Here is a 21,627-nt window from a genome sequence, read left to right as displayed (position 1 = left end):
ATCTTTACCAATTTTTTAGGGGATATATACACTCTATATAGGGTAAACAGATGATTTCGTTTTAGGGGGGCTGATTTCACTACTGTGTTTAGCAGTTTAAAGGAATCTCCCCATAAAGTAAATATGTTATCACATTGCAAGACTTCTCCCCACAACTTATTTAATTCTAGTTCTGTTACTTCGTCTTTCTCATTGAGTGCCTCATACCGGAAAGATATTTCTTTTTTCCAGCTCTTTTTTTTCTTTACCAGTTCAAACTTAGGGTTAGTTGTTAAGTCCCAAGGTATGGTAATCCACCAGCTAGATAACGTAAAATTTGACCCTTGTGAGAGTTCCGTTTGTCAGCCTACTGAGTGTTTCCCATCCCAATAACTTTGAACCGTCAGAAAGATCCTGCCACTGCATGATCCCAGCTGTTTTAAGAGGAAGAGTTAATTGGTCTCTGAGGCATTCTGGAGTGCCCGGGGAATCCCATATTGGCGCCAGAGGAGTATAGTAGGAGATACCTAGTTTTTTTCTAACAAAAACCCAATTTCTCAGGGCTGTGCCCAAAATCTTCAGTCTGACCTTCTTGTAGAATTTTGGGTCTCCAAATTTAAACAAGAAGGATTCTTGGCCTAGAGGGATACCTTGTAATAATGCCTGAAATAATCGACCCAAGCAAGATGTATCAGCTTTGTCTGCCATTAGCCTAAAGTTTTTAAAATGGAACGAATGACAGTAGTGAAAAATATCTGGCATGGCAAGTCCACCTGTTCTCATTTTTCTTCTTAATTTTTTCAAGGAGATTCTGGGCGATTTAGAGTTCCATATAAAAGATCCTATTCTTCCCTGTAATTTGGCAATGTCCTTAGGATTGAATGACAAGGGTATAGAGTTAAAAAGAAAAGTAACCTTTGGCAAGATAACCATTTTTATTAGGTTTACCCTTCCAAAGATATTCAATGGCAGTCCCGACCACCGCTGCAAGAGTTCATTAATATCCTTGTAAACTCTATCCAGATTTACTTAGGATGTCTCAGCTATGTTCTGAACCAGATGTATTCCTAGATATCTCATCCAGGACTTCGTTTCGGGGAGTGGGTCCTCCTGATTCCACTGCATGACCTCTATTTTTTCTTTATTAATTATATATCCAGAGGCCTCTCCGAAGACTTCTGCCTGATGGAATAATCGACGGATTGATACCTCTGGATTGGAGGTATACATTAAAAGATCATCCGCATACAGGGCAAATTTTAGGTCAACGTCATTCATATGAAAAGGCTTAATTAAAACATCCGATCTTAACTGGATGACTAAGGGCTCTATATATAAGTTGAACAGAAGGGGAGAAAGGGGACATCCCTGTCTAGTACCACGTGTTATCTGGACCCAGTCTGTAAGTGAGTTGTTAACAAGGAACCTGGCCTTTGGATGGAGATATAATGATTTCACAGATGTTATAAAATTAGTTGGAATTCCAAATTTTATTAGAGCTTCCCACAGATACAGCCAAATAACCTGGTCAAAGGCCTTAGCGGCGTCTATTGCTACGATAGTTAGTGGAATTTTTTCCTCTGTGGCAAAGTCGATAGCCGCAATGGCCTGGAAGGTCAGCTCATTCAGCTGTCTGCCAGGCATGAAACCCCTCTGATCTTCGTGTACCACTGACTTGATTACTTTGGCCAACCTCGCTGCCAAGACACCAGCGAAGATTTTATAGTCTGTGTTTAGCAGCGAGATTGGCCTATAGCACTCAACACTCATGGGGTCCTTATTAGGCTTCAAAACTAATGTAACCGTCGCCTCTAACCATGTTGGAGGAATAGGATCTCCATCTTGGTGTATTTAATTAAATAAAGATGTGAGGATGGGGACTCGAATAGGAGATCTATTTGATATACTTCTACTGGAAGCCCGTCTGGGAGTGCTCCTATCTTTGCTGACTTTCTTAAGTACATCATATATGTTAGTGAATCTGATATAGCATGTGATAGTTCTAGCCTTGTTAAGATCTGGGCTGCCCTAGAGGTCTGGCGGAACAGATGAGAGCATTCCTATGATTTCACCTGGGAACTGTTGGAGCTTGGTCTCCTACCCATCCAAGGGTCTTCCAGTTCAAAGCGTATGGAGCGGATCTAGCAAACAGTTAAACCTAGAGGGGTTTTTCTCTTTCCTCACCTATTTTGGATTGTATCCTTTGGATGGAATCCTTAAGGCCGATACATCGCAATATGGAGAGGAGGAGATACCCTATCTAGAATACCCATCATTGGTTTATGAGGAATAAAAAAAAAGAAAAAAAAAAAAGACCCATCTCTTTCCTTCCTCGTAGACCTTCCAATTATCAGCAGCCTCTCTTTCTTTGCTTAGCGCAGGGACGCCCCTTCGCTGGGGCAGCTGTGCACTCTACAAAACGTTATAACATAACATAACATAACAAAAGCAATCAGCAATGTTAACCTATGAGAGGTATAGGCCTCACAGAAATGAAAAACAAATTAGAGAGTTTTTCACTACCAGGACATGTAAAACATAACAGTACATTCCCTGCCTATAACTTCCACAGCACCCTGGCATATGGGCTACCTGGGGCCTACCTAAGCGGTGACTTATTTGTAATAAAAGGGGATTTTAAGGATTGGCACATGGTTTTAAATGCAAAGTTGACATGGAAGTGCGAACTGCAAATTGCACACCTAGGTTCTGCAGTGGCAGGCCTGAGACATATTTTAAGGGCTAATTAGGTGGGTATCACAATCAGTGCTGCAAGCTCAGTAGTAGCATTTCATTTACAGGCCCTGGGCCCATGTAGAGCACTGCACTAGGGACTTATTGGTAAATTAAGTATGCTTATTTAGGATGTTTAGGAGAGTGAGCAGAAGCACATTAACACTGGTCAGCAGAGTCCTAAGGCTAACAAAAACACATTCAGCAAAATTGGAGGCGAGCAGGCAAGAAGTTTAGGGGAAGAACACACTGTTGCTGACAGGTCTAACAATGTCATTAAGGAATGCACATATCCACTTAGAGATGTTTGGTTGTGAGAAAACTGTCTACTCGAGGGTTCATTGCCAAATACAATCTATACATTTACAATAGGCAGATAGTTCTGAAGCTTGCAGGAGACACTGTTGTGCCACATTTGGAGTTCTGTTGAAAAGCAAAGATTGACTAGCCACATTTGACATAATTCTTAAGGTGATCCTGCAGATTCATAAGGCTCAAGGGTCAGCTTTTGCCTTTCATAGGGATGTGTCAGCTAGGGCTATGCGTAGGATGAACATTTTATGGGAGCATTTCCTCTAACTGATATGTTATCGGTCAGCAAATTGGATTTCAAGGACTGTCTGCCTTGACAGAGTTATAGGCAGAAGCACTCAGGACTATTCTTTCTGCACGCTTTGAATTGTGGGATTTAGCCACTTCAAAATTCATATAAGCCTTCTATTGTTGAATGAGATGTTCCTTGCACTCAGACCAAGGGCCTGTGCACATGCACCTGGTTGGCTGTCATGTCTCAGAGTTTGTATGGGTTGCTGAAAAACTAAAGAACACAAGTGTGGTTGTCTAAATTATGTTTGTGTTTTAGAAACTGTACGAGAAGAAGGTGATGGAAGACCGGAGAATTAGTGCAACCTGCGGCAAGCAGTACCCCGCTAGTCAACCCCCTGGCAGGATTCAGCCCAGCTGTATTCGCTTCAGATGAAAAACAATTTCAAAACCCTAGGGTGATTGTTTAGAGTTTGCTGCTATGCCCTTCTGGATTCACTATTAAGAATGTCTATACTAAATCGCACAAGTATTAATTGTCAGTAACTAGTTGTTAGCGTTGATAGTTTGGAGCTGGCGGGATTTGTACCAGCAAAAAAATAAAACAGTTTAAAAATACATTTGTCAAAAAAAAGCATGCCCAAAAACGGAGTGATAATGAGTAAGAGGATCCATGAGTACATTTGATTTACAACTCATTGACCTGTAAAAGAACATTGTGTTCAGTGCCGCCTTTTGTTCAAGGGTGTCATTGCAACACAGTGACCTTGGTGCATGCATTTATCAAACCACTTATTTCATATGTTTCTTGGATGCACTGATAATGATAATGGTTGGGGATCAGCACATCATATTTCCCAGAAATTCAAAGATAGTGACTATGTGGGTAACCATAACCTTTACCTGCAACCCCACATAAAGCAAAGGATTAAGTGAACATGAACCATATGGCACACAATGCTCAGAGCAAACACATGATATGCCATACTTATCTCTGCATTGTAAATTGCAAGGCTGGATACATGATCTTCAGAAACGCAGGGGTCCCTAAAATCATGGCAACTAAGAATGTATATCAGCACATATCCCTCCCCCCTCCATCCCCCCTGCCTTCCTGCAATGATTGTAATATTTACATTTGGGTGAGGCGTTGCTTGATGAGAAAGTATTTCCGTTCTTTTCTTGAAAAGCAGGAGCGAAAACACAGACAGATACAGCATTGTAGCACCAATGCAAGCTTCATTCAACAGAGAAAACGTACAGCACATAGGTAAAGTTGAGATATACCACAACATTCTGAGCCTAGTAGCTGCCACGGCATGATGGCAAAAGTTTACAGTACTTCTGAAAAAATAAACATAAGTGCGAGATATACTACAAATAAAATAACGTTAGTAGCTGTAAACTGGAGGACTGTGGGTGTACGTTTAGCTCTTTCCGTTTAGAGGAACATATTTGGGAGGGAGTGTAGTGTAGTTCCTATTTTCCCAATAGGCCCTGCGCATTGGAATAACATAAACAGTAGTATCGACGTAGAAGTGCGGATCTTCCAGGCCTCTACTGACTATGCTAAACTTAATTGGGGTTGTTACCAACTAGCTCAGAGGTCACTGGAAACTTTCTTGACTGAAATAGGAAGTGATCAGCTTCCCTGGCACAGCCAAGAAGGGATTCAGTTTTCCAACAACCGTGCAACATGACAACTTTGCTCCTCAGATCAAGAGTCAATCTATAGGGTCGTGTGAAACAATAGACAGTTATTTTACTCAGTCAGTGGTTGTGCAGTGTACTTTCACAATATGTAGAGAATAGAGAGACGAGCGTTGTCAATAAAGGGTAACATTTATTGAACAGTCTTTCTTCTCGTACAAGAGAAATGAATTGCCACAATTGCAAGACTTGTTATTATAAAAAGTACGTACAGTAAGATAAGTATTGTGAAATAATACTGTAAAAGCATTGATATGGTTTCTTAGCCATACAATGGTTTAAAATGAATAAAACATATATACATTCATATATACATTAGGCTAAAATACTCAACTGGTGCTTCTAACTACGCCTACCCCAGTGTACCTGATCTAAGCCTAATACTTGGGAGGGGAGTAAGTAAGTAGCTTTAAGTTAAGTTGGTTTTGCCAAGGTTTGCTTCAAGAATTCTCTCTAAGGGTTTAGTCAACACCATACCTCTGGAATAGAATGATGGAGGTCTGGTATCTCCTTCAGGGGGTCGATATCCCAGTCACCCGCAAGGGTAGACTAGAAACGCCGGAGCTGAATTTCTCTGCAGGAGAAAGACAGCGTCTCTTCTCAGCGCGTCGAGGAGGAGGAGGAGGGGCAGCGTCCGCGGGCAGCTTGCATCTGCTGGGCTCTTGCAGGGGACGGCTGTTCAGCTCCTAAGTTCACCACACCATCGTTCGCTAGTTAGCAGCGATAGCAGTAGCGATAGCAGCTATGGTATCATCAGCATAACAGCTTCTTCAGCAGCAGCGAGACAGCGATGGCATTAGCGTAAACAGCAGCAACATCAGCGTTTGCTTAAGGCAACGTTGGTAATATTTATACCTGAAAGGTGCCTTGTTTGACGTAAGTTTTTGGACATAAGACGTCAATAAAGATGTCACTAGGAAGTGATCGTCTATCAGTGCTCATTAGAGTTCTATTACTAATCAAAACACAGCAAGCGGGGATTTCCAGGTTGCTGAGTTTTTATCTTGTTGAAGAACTCGGAGTGTTAATCTAGGAATCTCAGATAGTAACTTCTGCTATGTCATTGCACTAATTGGTTGCAAAGGAAGTGGCAGAGAAAGCTATTCTGAAATGTGGCTCTGTTCGTGTGAGGCCAGAGACGAGTTTCTGAATATTGCACTTGAACGGTTATGCCAATATAGGGAATAAATGGATTTATAGCCGAATAGGGGCATAAGGTCACAGTATCGATCAGGGTCCTAGATTAGAACGCAACACCCACTCCACGAATTCATGTCCATCAAATTACTAAAACTAGAGCAATAAAATGCATGTGTAACATTGCCCACCCCAAAATACATATATGCATTTGAAATAGGCGTATTTGTAATACGTGAAAATTTAGGTACTGTACGTTTTTGAAGCAAAGAAATCATTCAAAAATTATAGCATATGAAATCAATGAACGATTATGCAAAAAGAATTACACATGAAATATCTCTGAAACAGAAGAAGGGCGAGATAATTTCATAACATATAAATGCATTGCCGCAAAAATGTGCTAGAGGCTGGTGTAAAGTTATTATGTCTCTAGATGTATTTAGAAATAGAAGTTGAAGCTTCTGTTCTCTATGAATAGTTCTACTTTAAGCAAAGAATTTTTCGTGCCAAAAAGGGTGAATATTAAAAAATGTTAAATTCAAAAAGAATTATTGCTTGAACGGGGACATTAGAGTTCCAACGCTTTTAGCAGTTTTTGTTGTTCAAAACTGAAGGCCGAATTCAGAGTTCATGGGAACGCTGTGTGTCGGAATGCTTCTCTAAAGTTATTGTTTCTGTTCGGGTGAGAACATCATATCAGACAGGCTCTCAAAGAATTGGTCTACAAAATCAGGTGACAGTTCGACCAAATTCGATAGTGCTGTAACTTGGCAGGTGTGAGAATGATTGCTGTCATCAAGGTCGGGATCAGCAATGCTCACAGAAGGTCGTACCTGGGTGATGTTGCTTTTGTCACTCGCTCCACTGTTACCACCTAGTCGTAGCACAGGAGTCTCAACGAATGCCGTCATCAGGATTGGTAGCCGCTGGGGACAACACAATGCGTGAGCCGTTATCGGACTTAGCAAAGTATCGATATCCATTGGTACTGCTGATGGAAGTGAAAGACAGATGTCCAACACGCACTCATCTCCGCATAGCATACATCGTAGTACAGGTAAGATGCAATTTTGCCATATCGGTCTGAATGAAAGGAACCAGGTCATGTTTAGATCTCTCAGCCTGGCCAATCCAAGGACTCTAGTTATTCTGTCCCGGTAGCGAACTGCTAGGATTGTTTCTTCCATCCCCATAGGAGTCATGTCTGAGCTGTGGCTTGCCATAACGAAGCAGGAGGGTCAAAAATAAAATCCCTGCTACAAGTCCTAAAAATAGGGGTATGCCGCCAAAAACAGAGTGGACAAAATTTGGAACGATTCCCAGAATTGCTTGAAATGGTGTTAGCAGTCCCGTAAAAATCGTCTTAAATATGCCTGGGATGCCTGTGGCACTAGACATGTTAAGGAGTTGGCTCAACATTTCTACGAAATGCACGGGGCAATTTGTTGATAAAAGGTCATGAACCTCCGTAGCTGTCCTTGCAACTAGATCATACGTCTCTTTTGATGACGTTATGGGCACTGTTATCTGTAAAAGCACAGATTTCATTTTGCTTAAAGTATCAATTCGTATAGAAGAGAAATTCAGATGAGGCCAGATGGGAGTCTCTATGTCTCCAGGCCCGCTTGGGAACAATGCTTGCATACAGCATTTGACCATGGAAGTTACGGGATAACTTCTCCCTGGAACAAGGCCACAACATCTGTGATCCGTTCTTAGAATGTAACTCCCATTCGCGAGTTGCATAAAGAAAGGCTCTATCTGAGTTGCAGGTGTGACAAGCTGGTGGCATGAAAGGTTGTTAGAATTACCTTCACAGGCTCCGTGTAAATTAATACCCTGACACAAAAGTATACGGCTTAGTGAACGTTTACAGTTTTCACCACTAAGAAATACATTTTTGTCGCTGTCACTATAGCATGAATGTGTGTATGGTAATTTCCATGCTGATTTAACATAACCTTTACCCAATCGTTCATACTGGCCAGTAGGTATGTATTCAAGGCACTTTTTAAATCGGAAAGTTGTTATCGGAATAGTGATAATTCTGTGTATTATCCATTCAATGACAGGACTTTCTGACATTGTCAAAGGTAATCTCTCAAGTTTTTCGATGCTCAGGATTGTATAGTCTGCTCCTTTCTGTGCCAAGCTGATTTGTTTATCAGTAAGGTTAAAAATGGAAAATAATGACGTTGTGTTGATTAAACGCCAAGGCACATAGCCTGAATGAAGATTTTGCAGCGTCCAGCCTAATTGTACAATAGAACGTAATTGTGACTGGCCATGCTGTAACATTAGCAAGTCTCTGTCTATTATGTCAAAGGCAGAGGATACAATATTGTCCAACGAATATATTCTGGAGGACAGAGTCATTAACTCATTGTCCACTACAGAAAGTGATTTTTCCAAATTAATACGATCAATTTCTCGTATTTTTTCTGCTGTTTCAATTTGTGTGACTTTCCAAGCCTCGTTGTACGCAGCATAGATACTGGTCGCTATGAAACGCTTTTGACGCTGTTTGCGTGGTCCAAGAATGAAATTGCGCAAATCAGCACCATCTTTAAGTAAAGATAAGTGTTGCTTAATTTCAGCCAGTGTGGATGATCCTAGCCATTTGAGGCAGAGTTTCCCTACACTGTATGTTGTTACTATCCCTGGATGTTGTCTCTGGGAGTATCTAGGGTCTTGTCTGGTCATTTTTACCGCCTGTGTTTTATTCAGGAATCTATCTTGACAGTTGTTTGTGTCAGTAGGACAGATTAACCACTTTTTCCAATCAGGAAGTGTTCTGTTAAAATGTAAAATTTTGGTTACGTCTATCTCAATATCTGTTGTTGCATTTTCAGGTAATGGTTTTGGAATAGACGGTTTGTTTAGGTCTTTGATCTTAGCTAGGCCAAGACAGGATGTTTGGTGAATTGTGTCACATTGTGTCACATTGTTGCAAGTTTGGGTATTCTGTTGTTTCTTGGGAGTCCACTGGGCCTACTGTTGATTATAGGCCACATGCTTGTGGTTTTACCAGGTCGATAGATACAACTCTGTTCTCCTTTTTACCAGCAAGGGGCGGTAGTACAACTGATCTTGTTCCGGTGACTGCCAAGACAAGTACTGCTTTTCTGTAAGAAGGCCCAAATTCCTTCTTCACCGCGATTTTTTCTCTGACTAGATCCCCAATCTTTGGAATCCAGACAGGCCTTGCTGGGGCTGTTGCTTGTGGTGCCTCGTCAGTGGTAGCTGGCTGTTGCTTTAACTTTATGTTGCTTAAGGATTTTCTTGTTTCATTCAGGTCCTGTAAAACAGCCAAACGATCTTTGATGTCAAAGTCTGTTTTCTTATCTTGTACCACTGATACTTGATTATCTAAGTCCTGAATTCTCATTCTAATTCCGAACAATAGTTCGTATGGGCTGAAACCTTTTAGAGAATTTCTTGGCAAATTGTTAAGACTGGTTTGGACACTTATTAGATGTTTGACCCACCCAGCGCCTGAACCTAATACCTTCGCTGTTATAGATCGCTTTATGTCTCGGTTTTTTCTTTCTACCACACTATTCCCTTCGGGGTGTGACGGACAAGAATACCGCAACCCAATTCCAATGCTGGCCATGGCCTCCTTATAAGCTCGAGAGCTGAAAGCAGGACCCTGGTCAGAATGGAACGTGGCAATTGCGTATGTGCCGATAAAGACTCGCAGATCTTTTATAACCGTTCTAGCGTCAGCCGAGCGCTGGAGGCCACATTTTTTAAGCGTGTTTAGCCTTAATGATGTACAATGGGACGCGTTTCTCTTTTTTGATTGCGCGGATAGATTGCCTGATGCTTTCTATTAGGGCTTCTGACACTACACTGGCCGGTTCTCCACTGCGATCTCTGTTGCAGTCTTCACAGTTTTTTGCAAACTCATGAATACCTTCACTCATTTCCGGCCACCAGTACTCTGATTCCAATTCTCTCAGAGAGTCCCTGATTGTTTGGTGTCTCAGACCCAACCCCATATGTGCTTCCTGTAATAGGAAGCCCCTCCGGTCCCTATTTGGAATTACCCTATCCCCCACTCCAGGAATTCGAGCGAAAGGAACGGAGTTTGCATCGATTACGTATGCATAATTGAGTGGATAGTTCACGGGTAGTGCTGCACAGTCGCCTTTTACGGTCGTTTTTACTGCCAGCATGGTTTCCCCGTCTATGTATTTTTCTGTACGCTTTTTTGTGGCTACGGAAGCCAGTTTAGTTGCTTCCGCTGTGGCTGTGTTAGCCAATGAATTCCCTGCAACGTGAACGCCATCACGTTGAAGACTCTGTGCGTGTATCACGTGAGTCTTTTGTAGTTCTTTCTGTAAAAGAGCTACCTGTTTCCAGAGCAATTTATGCTTTATTGTGGCACCTGTGTCATCTTTGTAATCATTTTCAATCCAACTCTGCAGTTTAATATTGTAAGAGTTGACGCATAAATGAGAATCGCACACAATAAGTGTCGGAAATTCACGTTCTGCATTTTCAAGCGCCATCTTTAAAGATCTGATTTCAGCTCTCTGAGCCGAACAGTACTTTACTGATTCAGTTTTTGTTACATTCGGTCTGAATTTACCGCACAGTCAACGACCTTTAACAATCGCACAGGCTGCATCGTAGGATTTTCTCTCTACGTTGAAATGCTGTACAAATCTATCTGTATAGATTATACAGGCGTACTGTGGGAGAGGCAGAAGTTCGATTGGCAGAGGATATTCTTCTTCATATTCTAAATCATTCAGTTCTTCGAATTGCGGGGTGAAATAGTATTTCACATACTCCGCTCCTAGAGAATCTACATACTGTATCCATTTCGGATCCAGTGACACTGTAGGCAGGTTTACTGGGCTGAATAGCGCCTCGAAGGCGGATTCCGCTGTCAGGATATTAATCCTTTTGCCGTGTGCTAGTTCTCGTTCATTTGCTAATGCAATTTGCACTGCTTTTATAGTTCTTTCTGTGTGACTGAATGTTTTTTCTACTTGTGTGTATAAGTGAGATTTAATTGAAATTGGTACCTTTTCTCCCTCATTAGAGGTTAGGTACGTGAATCCGCATCCTCCTGGGATGACTCGGATTACAAGATCGCGTGTGTTGTCACGTGTATCTAATTTTGTTTTTGCTAACATGTCTGTAGTGATCTCAAAATTTCTGTGTGTTTTTGAGTCCAATTGATTTGTTTAAAATCAGGTTTTATTAGTTCGTAGAGAGGTTTAACCCGTAATTTAGAATGCATGTTCTTCCGAAATTCAGAAAACCTAGTATGGATTGTAAATTCTTCAGCGTTTTTGGAGCTTGGAGTACAGCGCACTTCTCTAAGAAGTTGTCCGCTAGGCTTTTTCCTTCACTTGATAATTCGTATCCTAAGAATAGTACTGTCAGATGGGCAATTCGAGACTTTTTAAAGTTGAATTTGTAACCCTCTGCTGCGAACCCAAGTATAATGGTGTTCACTCTTTTCAAGTGAGTATCCAAGTCTTCGTCTGTGAGATAGATATCATCTACGTAAGATAATGCCTCATCATCATATATTTGTAGTAACTCTGTTACCCTAACTGAGAATAGTCCTGGGCTGTTCTTGAACCCCTGTGGGAGTCGACAGAAATTTTTCTGCGACCCAAATACTGAGAAAGTGGTCAAGTATCTGCTTTCTGGTGCAATATTTTGACAAAAGAAACCATTATATATGTCTAATGTTGTTTTATACTTTTTCCTAACTATGTTATTCATTAGGGCTGCACTATGCGAGTTTTGTACTGCAAAAGTTTTGCAACATGCATTAAGCTGTCTGTAGTCCAAAACTAGACGATATGAATTGTCTGGCTTGGAGACAGGAAACAAAGGATTGTTCATTTGAGAGGTGCATGTTTCAATCACCCCCTGGTATTCAAGTTGATCTAAGATCTCCCTGACTTGTTTTTTAGCTTCTTGCTTAATGGGATACTGCCGTTGGGCAGTTGGTTCACTTTTTAATTGGATTTTGTGAGGATGTGAGTCCTCATCCCATCCTACATGATTTTTATATAATGCCGGTGCCTGGGCTACCGCCCATTTCCTTGCATAAGTATATTTTTTGTGAATCGGAATGTGATTCGAGAAGGCAGGCATAATAATTTCTTCGTCACGAGGGCACTCCCTGACAAACTCTGGGGGCCAATCTTTTTCAGCTAACAGAATATCATAGCCTTTTGAGAGAGAGTTGATCCCAAAATAGACCCTTTATTTTCCTAGTCTTTAACCCTCTATACGCAATGTTATTTCGTATATCTTATGGGGTTTGCTAAGTCTGGTGTCGGCAGTTTCAACCTGAATGTATTCATTCGTGTCCACTGTCTCCAGATGACTCATCAAGATCTTGCGGGCTATACTGATTTCTGCTGCACTGTCTAACATTGTCTGTGCCCACTCCCCGTTTTTCAACTGTGTCCTCAGTATTCTCGGCATGGTTGATTACTCTAATACTGGCTACCTTCTTTTTCGGAAATTGTGATTTTTTACTCTGAGCAGGTTCCTTGTCTTTGACTTGGTGTGCTCTCCTGGGTCTGACCGTCCTCTTCTTTCCGATTTCTGCGAAAAAGATCGAGAGGGACGTGTATCAATACTTTGATATCTATCAGGTTTTTTCAAATTATCCCTATTTCTAAGGTTATATCTTTTCTCAGAGGGCTCCCTCTGGGGAGACTGGTGTTCTCGAGTCGGAGTTCTTTCCCTCCGTCGAGGAGACCTTCCTCTGGACTGGAAAACTTTTTCCTTGGGAGTGGATTGTTTATTTCCATCCCAGCTCTTTTTAGGAGTGTTTAAATTATTTTTAATAAATAATTTTTCAGGGTTTTCGAGCAGTTGGGGCTTTACTGGTTTCCCACCCAAGCTGTCTCTACCTATTTCTTCATAGCATTTCTCTATGATTTTGGCAAGCTCAATTGGCTGATCTGTTATATCTGTTTCCTTCAACTTCTGGCGGATCGCCACAGATGCTGCTTCTCCTTTTATATTGGCTAATAATATAGCCGAGACCTGCTTGAAGTCTTTCAGTAATTTCATACCAAGAGTTAAAGCAGGTTCTGGACCGTATTCATTTTGAATCTGTTTTAGCACCATGTGTTTTTGTGTAAATGGAAGCAAAGACTGTACCCCAAGTGTCGCAGTCCTCCACGTGTGGTGCGATTCCCATAGGAAGGCAGATGGTCAAGATTCTGTGTTTCTCAATAGGGGTAGTATCCGGAAATACTGCCTCTATTTGAGTGATTTTCTGTGCTAACCAGAAAGGAATTTGTTCCCGTTTTACGGGTGTTTTACCAAGACATGACTGTATGTTCTGTGGTGTAATTTTATTAGTGTTCCCCTGATGAGGGGTCAGCTGTGGTACATTAACAGCTGGTTGGACTGTTGTAGTCCGCATTACATATTGGACTAATTGCCTATGTATTTTAATTAATGTTTTTAGCTGTACAAACAGCTCTTCCTTTGACATTTTTGCAATGTCCGGGTGTGGTGTGTAGCTGGCTAGAACCGGCCACGTTGCTCCTGGTCTACCTAGTGGACCGAGCCTGGTAATATGATCATTATGTTTTAGGGCGCCATTAAACCAGAGCAGGTGCTCTTGGAATTTTAGTGAGATTTCAGTCTCCTCGAAAGGAGCGTACTCATTCGGTGGTTTCTCTATTTTGTAATAGTGAAACTCTTTTGTTCTAGCGTTTGCCGCTGGAAAGTTTATCCATGAATAGAATACCTCTGTCTGCCGATATTCGTGTGCCTCTATCACGAAAATTACTGTACCACCTTGAGGTGTCAGTCTGTTTTCTATAGGTTTTAAAGTTATAGATTTTCTTAAATGTACCAAGATGATAATTGCATCCAGGTCAATCTGTAGGAGACTACTGTCTTCCTCTATTAGTAGGGTTGCCAGTCTAGCTGCTTCCCTTTCTTATTCACTGTCTGACATTTTATTGTCAGAAAAGTTTTGCAGAGTAGGTCTCCAAGGAGACAAAGATTAGGTGCACAATATTTTGGAACACTGTATCCGTCAACGTTGAATAAACCAGAGCTTTACATAGGAATCTCTTCCTACTGAGTTCAGGCGGATTTTAACCTTTCACCCACTCCAGACGTCTATTGGAGTATTTATGGGAGAAAGGGGTCTGTGTGAAAAATGCACGACTGAGTTACTCTAACGTCTTGCGTTAGTTTATCGCCTTACCAAATGTTGGGCGCCATGTAGTGTAGTTCCTAGTTCCTATTTTCCCAATAGGCCCTGCGCATTGTGAATTGTGTCATTTAAAAACATCATTTGTTCTGGTATCATACAGGTTCTGAATAGTGCTTCTAGGCCTTGTACCTGCCAATCTTTTGTACCCCAAATGGTTTTTGTTTCAATGTTATTTTTCCAATAATCAAAACCAAATGTCAGCGTGGCTTAATGATATTATTAGTCAAGTCAAGTCAAGTCAGAGAATTTATATAGCGCACTACATACCCAGAGGGTCCCAAGGCGCTTAAAGAGGAGGGGAGGATTATTTGTCAAATATCCACGTTTTAAGTTGCTTTCTGAATGCTAGGTGGTTCTGGGTGAGGCGAAGGTAAGCGGGGAGTGAGTTCCAAGTCTTAGCGGCCAGGTATGAGAAGGATCTGCCTCCCATGGTGGTCTTGTTGATGCGAGGTACAGTGGCGAGGGCTTGGCTGGAGGAACGTAGTTGGCGGGACGGGGTGTAGAAGGACAGTCGTGAGTTGAGGCATTCTGGTCCGATGTCGTAAAGTGATTTGTGTGCGTGGGTTAGCAGTCGGAAAGTGATCCTCTTATTGACGGGTAGCCAGTGGAGGTCTTTAAGGTGACCGGAGATGTGTTCGTTGCGAGGGATGTCTAATATGATCCTGGCTGAGGCGTTTTGGATACGTTGGAGTTTCTTCTGGAGTTTAGCGGTAGTACCTGCGTAGAGGGTGTTTCCGTAGTCCAGTCGGCTCGTGACCAGAGCATGGGTGACCGTTTTCCTTGTTTCGGTGGGGATCCAGTGAAATGTTTTTCTAAGCATGCGAAGAATGTTGAAGCAGGAAGATGATACGGCGCTGACTTGTTTTTTCATTGAGAGTGAGGAGTCCAGGATGATGCCCAGGTTTCGTGCGTGGTCTGTCGGGATGGGTGCCTTTCCGAGGGCTTCCGGCCACCATGAGTCGTCCCATGCAGAGGGGGAAGTACCTAAGATGAGGACTTCTGTTTTGTCTGAGTTCAGTTTCAGACGGCTTTGTTTCATCCATTCGGCAACTTCTTTCATTCCTTCGTGTAGGTTAGTTTTGGCTGTGCTGGGGTCGTTGGTGAGAGAGAGGATAAGTTGAGTGTCATCCGCGTAAGAGATGATGTTGAGGTTGTGTTGGCGTGCGATGGTCGCGAGGGGGCTCATGTATACGTTGAAGAGGGTGGGGCTGAGTGAAGAACCTTGAGGTACTCCACAGATGACTTCGGTGGCTTCGGACTTGAATGGTGGGAGGCGGACTTTCTGAGTTCTTCCTGTGAGGAATGAGGTGATCCATTCAAGTGCTTTTCCTTGGATTCCGATGTTATTGAGGCGTTGTAACAGGGTGTTGTGGCAGACTGTGTCAAATGCTGCTGAGAGGTCGAGGAGGATGAGGGCGACTGTGTCTCCATTGTCCAGTAAAGTTCGAATGTCGTCTGTTGCTGCGATGAGGGCGGTCTCAGTGCTGTGTTTTGCTCGGAAGCCAGATTGTGAGGAGTCGAGGGATTTGTTGGCTTCGAGGAAGGCGGCGAGCTGGTTGTTGACAGCTTTTTCGATGACTTTGGCCGGGAATGGGAGGAGCGAGATGGGGCGGTAATTTTTGAGTTCGGTGGGGTCCGCTGTGGGTTTCTTCAGGAGGGCGGTGAGTTCAGCGTGTTTCCAGTCTTCCGGGAAGGTGGCGGAGTTGAGGGAGCTGTTGATGACGTCTCGGAGGTGCGGTGCTATGATGGAGTCTGCTTTGTTGAAGATGTGGTGAGGACATGGGTCTGTGGGGGATCCTGAGTGGATGGAATTCATCAGGCGGATTGTGTCCTCAGTGGAGATTGGGTTCCAGTCGTTAAGGGTGTTCACGGGGAGAGAATGTTCAGCAGATGGTTGGGTGGGTTGGTCTCCGGGATGGTTGTCGAAGCTGTTGTGGATGTCTGCAATCTTGTTGTAGAAGAAAGAGGCTAGGGAGTCGCAGAGGGCTTGAGAGGGGGTGATGTCGTTGGAATTGGCCGGGGGATTGGCAAATTCCTTGACGATGTTGAAAAGTTCCTTGCTGTTGTGGGCGTTGTTGTCGAGTCGATCTTTGAATGCTGTTTTCTTGGCCTTTCGGATTAATTGGTGGTGAGTGCGGGTGGCGTTTTTGAAGGCGTCCTTGGTGCTAGTAGTTGGGTCTTTTTTCCAGGCCTTTTCGAGGGAGCGGCAGAGTTTCTTGGACTTCTTAAGGTCATCGTTAAACCATGAGGCCTTTTTGTTGGCAGGTTTGTTTTGACGTTTCTTCAGTGGTGCTAAGGTGTCGGCGGTGTTGGATAACCATAGGGTGAGGTTGGCGGCGGCTTCGTTTGCGTTAGAAGAGTGGGCTGGGGTGCTGAGAAGGAGTGATGTGGAGATCTGGTCCGTGGTGATTTTGTTCCAGTTTCTTTGCAGAGTTGGTTGGAGGTGGTTGGTGGGTTTTGGTTTGTTGTAGGTGAAGTGAACGCAGCTGTGGTCAGTCCAGAGGAGCTCCGTGGTGTGGCTGAAGGAGACATGATTGCTGGAGGTGAAGATGGGGTCGAGTGTGTGACCTGCGATGTGGGTGGGGGATGTGACCAGTTGGTTAAGTCCGAGGTTGGCGAGATTGTCCAAGAGGGTGGTGGTGTTGCGGTCGTTGATCTTTTCAAGGTGAAAATTGAGGTCTCCCAGAAGGATGTAGTCTTTGGAGGGGAGCGCGTGTGGAGTGATGAAGTCCGTGATGTCTTCGCTGAATTTTGCGCGGGGTCCTGGTGGTCTGTAGAGGAGGGTGCCTCTGAGTGTGGTCTTGGGGTCGATGTGGATCTGGAAGTGAAGGTGTTCTGAGTTGGTGAGATTGGCGTCAGAGCTGGTTGAGATGCGGATTGACTTCTTATGGACGATAGCGATTCCTCCTCCTGTGCCGGTACGGTCCTTGCGTATGATCTTATAATCTTCTGGGATGGCAATGGTGATGTCTGGGGCGGAAGAGGCGTTCATCCAAGTTTCTGTTAGGAAGGCGACGTCCGGAGAGATGGTGTCTAGTAGATTCCATAGTTCAATGGCGTGTCTGTGGACTGATCTGGTGTTGAGAAGGATGCATTGTAGGTGGTTGGGGTCAGGGGTCTGTATTGTGGTCGTAGCGGAGATGGTGTCGGTACCGATGAATTTGCAGGAGTAGCAGGAGAATGGTCCATGGGTGTGGCCAGGAGCGGCTTGGACGCAGTTGGGGGCGCGACCGGGGTTAAGGGCTAGGAGGGTGGCGGCATCGTAGGTAATGCGGGAGGGCTGGGGAGCGCGAGGGGCAGGGGGTCTGGCGCTGGGCGCGGTCCAGGCGCGGACGGGCGTAGACGGGCTTACCTTTGGCGCACCTTCGGCGTGTCCGAAGCGCGTGGACGCTGCGCGTTGGGACATTGGCCATAAATGGATGGTGGGGGGGAGGGGCGAGGGCGTCTTAGCTGGGAGGCGGGGCGGGCTCAGGTCAGCGCACACGGAGGCACAACAACAACAGGGACAAAATGGAGGGGGGGGGAGTAGAGCAAGGCGCCGAGGGAAGTCGCGCTGGTAATATTAAATCGGATCAGAAATGGTGCGAGCACTACACAGGTCAAAAACAATCATGCAAGCGCTACAGAGTTTAAACAATTACACACGCGCTACAAAGTTAAACAATTATGAAGCGCTGCAAAGTTAAACAATTACACACGCACTACAGAGTAAAACAATTATGATCTGATGGACAATATAGGCACAGTCGAATGCAGGCAGCGCAGTGCTACAATACCGAGTCTCGGTGGGGAGACAAGGGAGCGACCACTCAGGGCAGGAGCGAAGAGAGATCACAGCGTCTCTGGGATTGGGAGCGCTGTACCTAATCAGTGGGAGGGCGTCTTAGCTGGGAGGCGGGGCGGGCTCAGGTCAGCGCACACGGAGGCACAACAACAACAGGGACAAAATGGAGGGGGGGGGAGTAGAGCAAGGCGCCGAGGGAAGTCGCGCTGGTAATATTAAATCGGATCAGAAATGGTGCGAGCACTACACAGGTCAAAAACAATCATGCAAGCGCTACAGAGTTTAAACAATTACACACGCGCTACAAAGTTAAACAATTATGAAGCGCTGCAAAGTTAAACAATTACACACGCACTACAGAGTAAAACAATTATGATCTGATGGACAATATAGGCACAGTCGAATGCAGGCAGCGCAGTGCTACAATACCGAGTCTCGGTGGGGAGACAAGGGAGCGACCACTCAGGGCAGGAGCGAAGAGAGATCACAGCGTCTCTGGGATTGGGAGCGCTGTACCTAATCAGTGGGAGGGCGTCTTAGCTGGGAGGCGGGGCGGGCTCAGGTCAGCGCACACGGAGGCACAACAACAACAGGGACAAAATGGAGGGGGGGGGAGTAGAGCAAGGCGCCGAGGGAAGTCGCGCTGGTAATATTAAATCGGATCAGAAATGGTGCGAGCACTACACAGGTCAAAAACAATCATGCAAGCGCTACAGAGTTTAAACAATTACACACGCGCTACAAAGTTAAACAATTATGAAGCGCTGCAAAGTTAAACAATTACACACGCACTACAGAGTAAAACAATTATGATCTGATGGACAATATAGGCACAGTCGAATGCAGGCAGCGCAGTGCTACAATACCGAGTCTCGGTGGGGAGACAAGGGAGCGACCACTCAGGGCAGGAGCGAAGAGAGATCACAGCGTCTCTGGGATTGGGAGCGCTGTACCTAATCAGTGGGAGGGCGTCTTAGCTGGGAGGCGGGGCGGGCTCAGGTCAGCGCACACGGAGGCACAACAACAACAGGGACAAAATGGAGGGGGGGGGAGTAGAGCAAGGCGCCGAGGGAAGTCGCGCTGGTAATATTAAATCGGATCAGAAATGGTGCGAGCACTACACAGGTCAAAAACAATCATGCAAGCGCTACAGAGTTTAAACAATTACACACGCGCTACAAAGTTAAACAATTATGAAGCGCTGCAAAGTTAAACAATTACACACGCACTACAGAGTAAAACAATTATGATCTGATGGACAATATAGGCACAGTCGAATGCAGGCAGCGCAGTGCTACAATACCGAGTCTCGGTGGGGAGACAAGGGAGCGACCACTCTTAATTACTTGATCCAAAGGTCATTAGTTCATAAGAAAGTGACGTCAATAGTACTACTTTTATGTGCGTATCAATTGTTCACTGGGCCTTGTTTGGATTCTACATAACCAAAAGAGTGGTAATAATATCATTAAGCCACACTGTGTAGGGGTTTGTTGAAGATTGTTTTTTATATTATATTTTTTTTTTACTGTGACTCTATGTAATTCTTGCCTATGATCTTTGCATTATATGATTCTGATGTCTAATATTTGATTTAATAATTTTTGCGTATGTGTAATGAAATGTAATGAACTGTTATGATTAATTGTTATGATTAATTGTTTTTACTACATCCTTTCAAAGATCGCTCTTTGAAATTTTAATTTGTCATTGTGTATAAACTGTCTTATGTTTTTATTAAAAAGACTGTGAACGTTCCTATTTTAGTGTGGAAATTAAAATTCTTTGAGTAATTTTCGAAACCCGATGACCGAGTGTTTAGATAGATAGGTATGGAGATATAATAAGGCCATACATGAATGTGCACCCAGGGATTTCCCTTTGACTGAAAGAACCGACTTAAACAGAACTTGTTGCCACTCTATCTCATGAGCAACTCCATGTTTTTAAGATTCTGATATTGACGGTCCTGCAGACTCTCCATTTGTCTCTCTTGCACTCTCAGAGATCTCTCCAAACTGCTGGACCTATACCACTTGTAATCCCTAGTCAGAACCCACAGTCCAATAACACATGCCACAACAGTAATAATGGGTTTCAACACATAACCAAGGAACCCTTTTCCCAAGTTTGCAAACCAACTCCCTAGTTTGCCAAAACCCTTGCCAACTTTTTCCCACACAGTTTCTTCAGTCTAGTCCTCAATTTCATGATGGATTGTAGTGATGTTAATTATATATTTCTCCAGATATTTGCTGTTATCTGGTATATAAGTACGGCACTCTTGGACCTTTTAAAGTTTACAGTCTCCTCCCTCTTTTGCTAGAAGGACATCTAAAGCAATACGATTTTGCAAAACATTCGTCCTTATCAATAACATCTCTCCTTCAACCAACACTAATGATTTAGCGGTATTCATTGACAATTCATTCACAACAGTTACTAACCTCCTAATCTTACAACGTTAAATTTTGGGAGCGGAGTCCCGCTCCCATGCCAGAAGCACTGCTTGAGACTGCTTGTTGCAATGAGTGTACCACAATAAAGTTGCGTTATGAGTCTTTTATTCAAATTGATTTCAAAGTAATCAATTATTTTACTCCATTTCAGTCAGTCGCATGTCGAGCCATATTGTGTATTTAAAATTCTAATACGGTAGACGTGTCCAACCGGACTTTCAGTTTCTACAGCAGGACTATATACATGATTCATCCTCGATAGTGAGTAGTATCCAATGCATTTCAGGCCGTATTTTTAGCCCTTCATCAGGGATTCATTAGAAATATAAATAGGAACATTAAACCAAAAGCGTACACGAACAACCATTATACGATTTCATCAGACATTCATTTGTGCATTGGTTAACTAGAAAAAATACTTCACTAGGCGTTTTCCCTCTAATTGTTCATTCTACAACTCAAGTACGATGACTACCTTTTCTGATTTCCCCATGTCAGTTCATGTAGAGTCCCCCTTATTACAATGCATATTGTACCCCTTACTCCAACCTTGTACAACACTTCTCATACCTGTGTCGCGTGCCGTGGCCTCTTAGCTAGTCTGTTTAAACTGACCGTCATGTCTCTAAACACCTGATGTCATTTTCAATTCATCAAACTTGACTCCTCCCCTGTACGTAAGCAGTCTCAAGCAGTGCTTCTGGCATGGGAGCAGGACTCCGCTCCCAAAATTTAACGTTGTTTGATTCACTTACGTGGCGGAAGGGCGGACCACGAATCCAGAATGCACGCATAAATCAATACAAAGCACAAATTGACAAGAATAGAATTAAATTGGAGTGCACCTGACCTCTCGATCTTTTGATGAACCTCCTAATCTTGACATCATTCAAAATTACTCCCAATCCTGGTATCATTGCTCCAAAAACATCTCCAAACACAGTTGCTGCACTTCCACCTCGCCTCACTCTTACATGCTGTCCTCCTTCAGGAGCTCCAAATCTTCTGCATGATAAATCTTAGGAAAAATGATCGCCATGCCAATTTGCAGG

This window comes from Lissotriton vulgaris, chromosome 4_1 (assembly GCF_964263255.1).
Source record: "Lissotriton vulgaris chromosome 4_1, aLisVul1.2, whole genome shotgun sequence".
Classification (NCBI taxonomy): Eukaryota; Metazoa; Chordata; class Amphibia; order Caudata; family Salamandridae; genus Lissotriton; species Lissotriton vulgaris.
Note: the sequence above shows the minus strand (reverse complement) of the source record.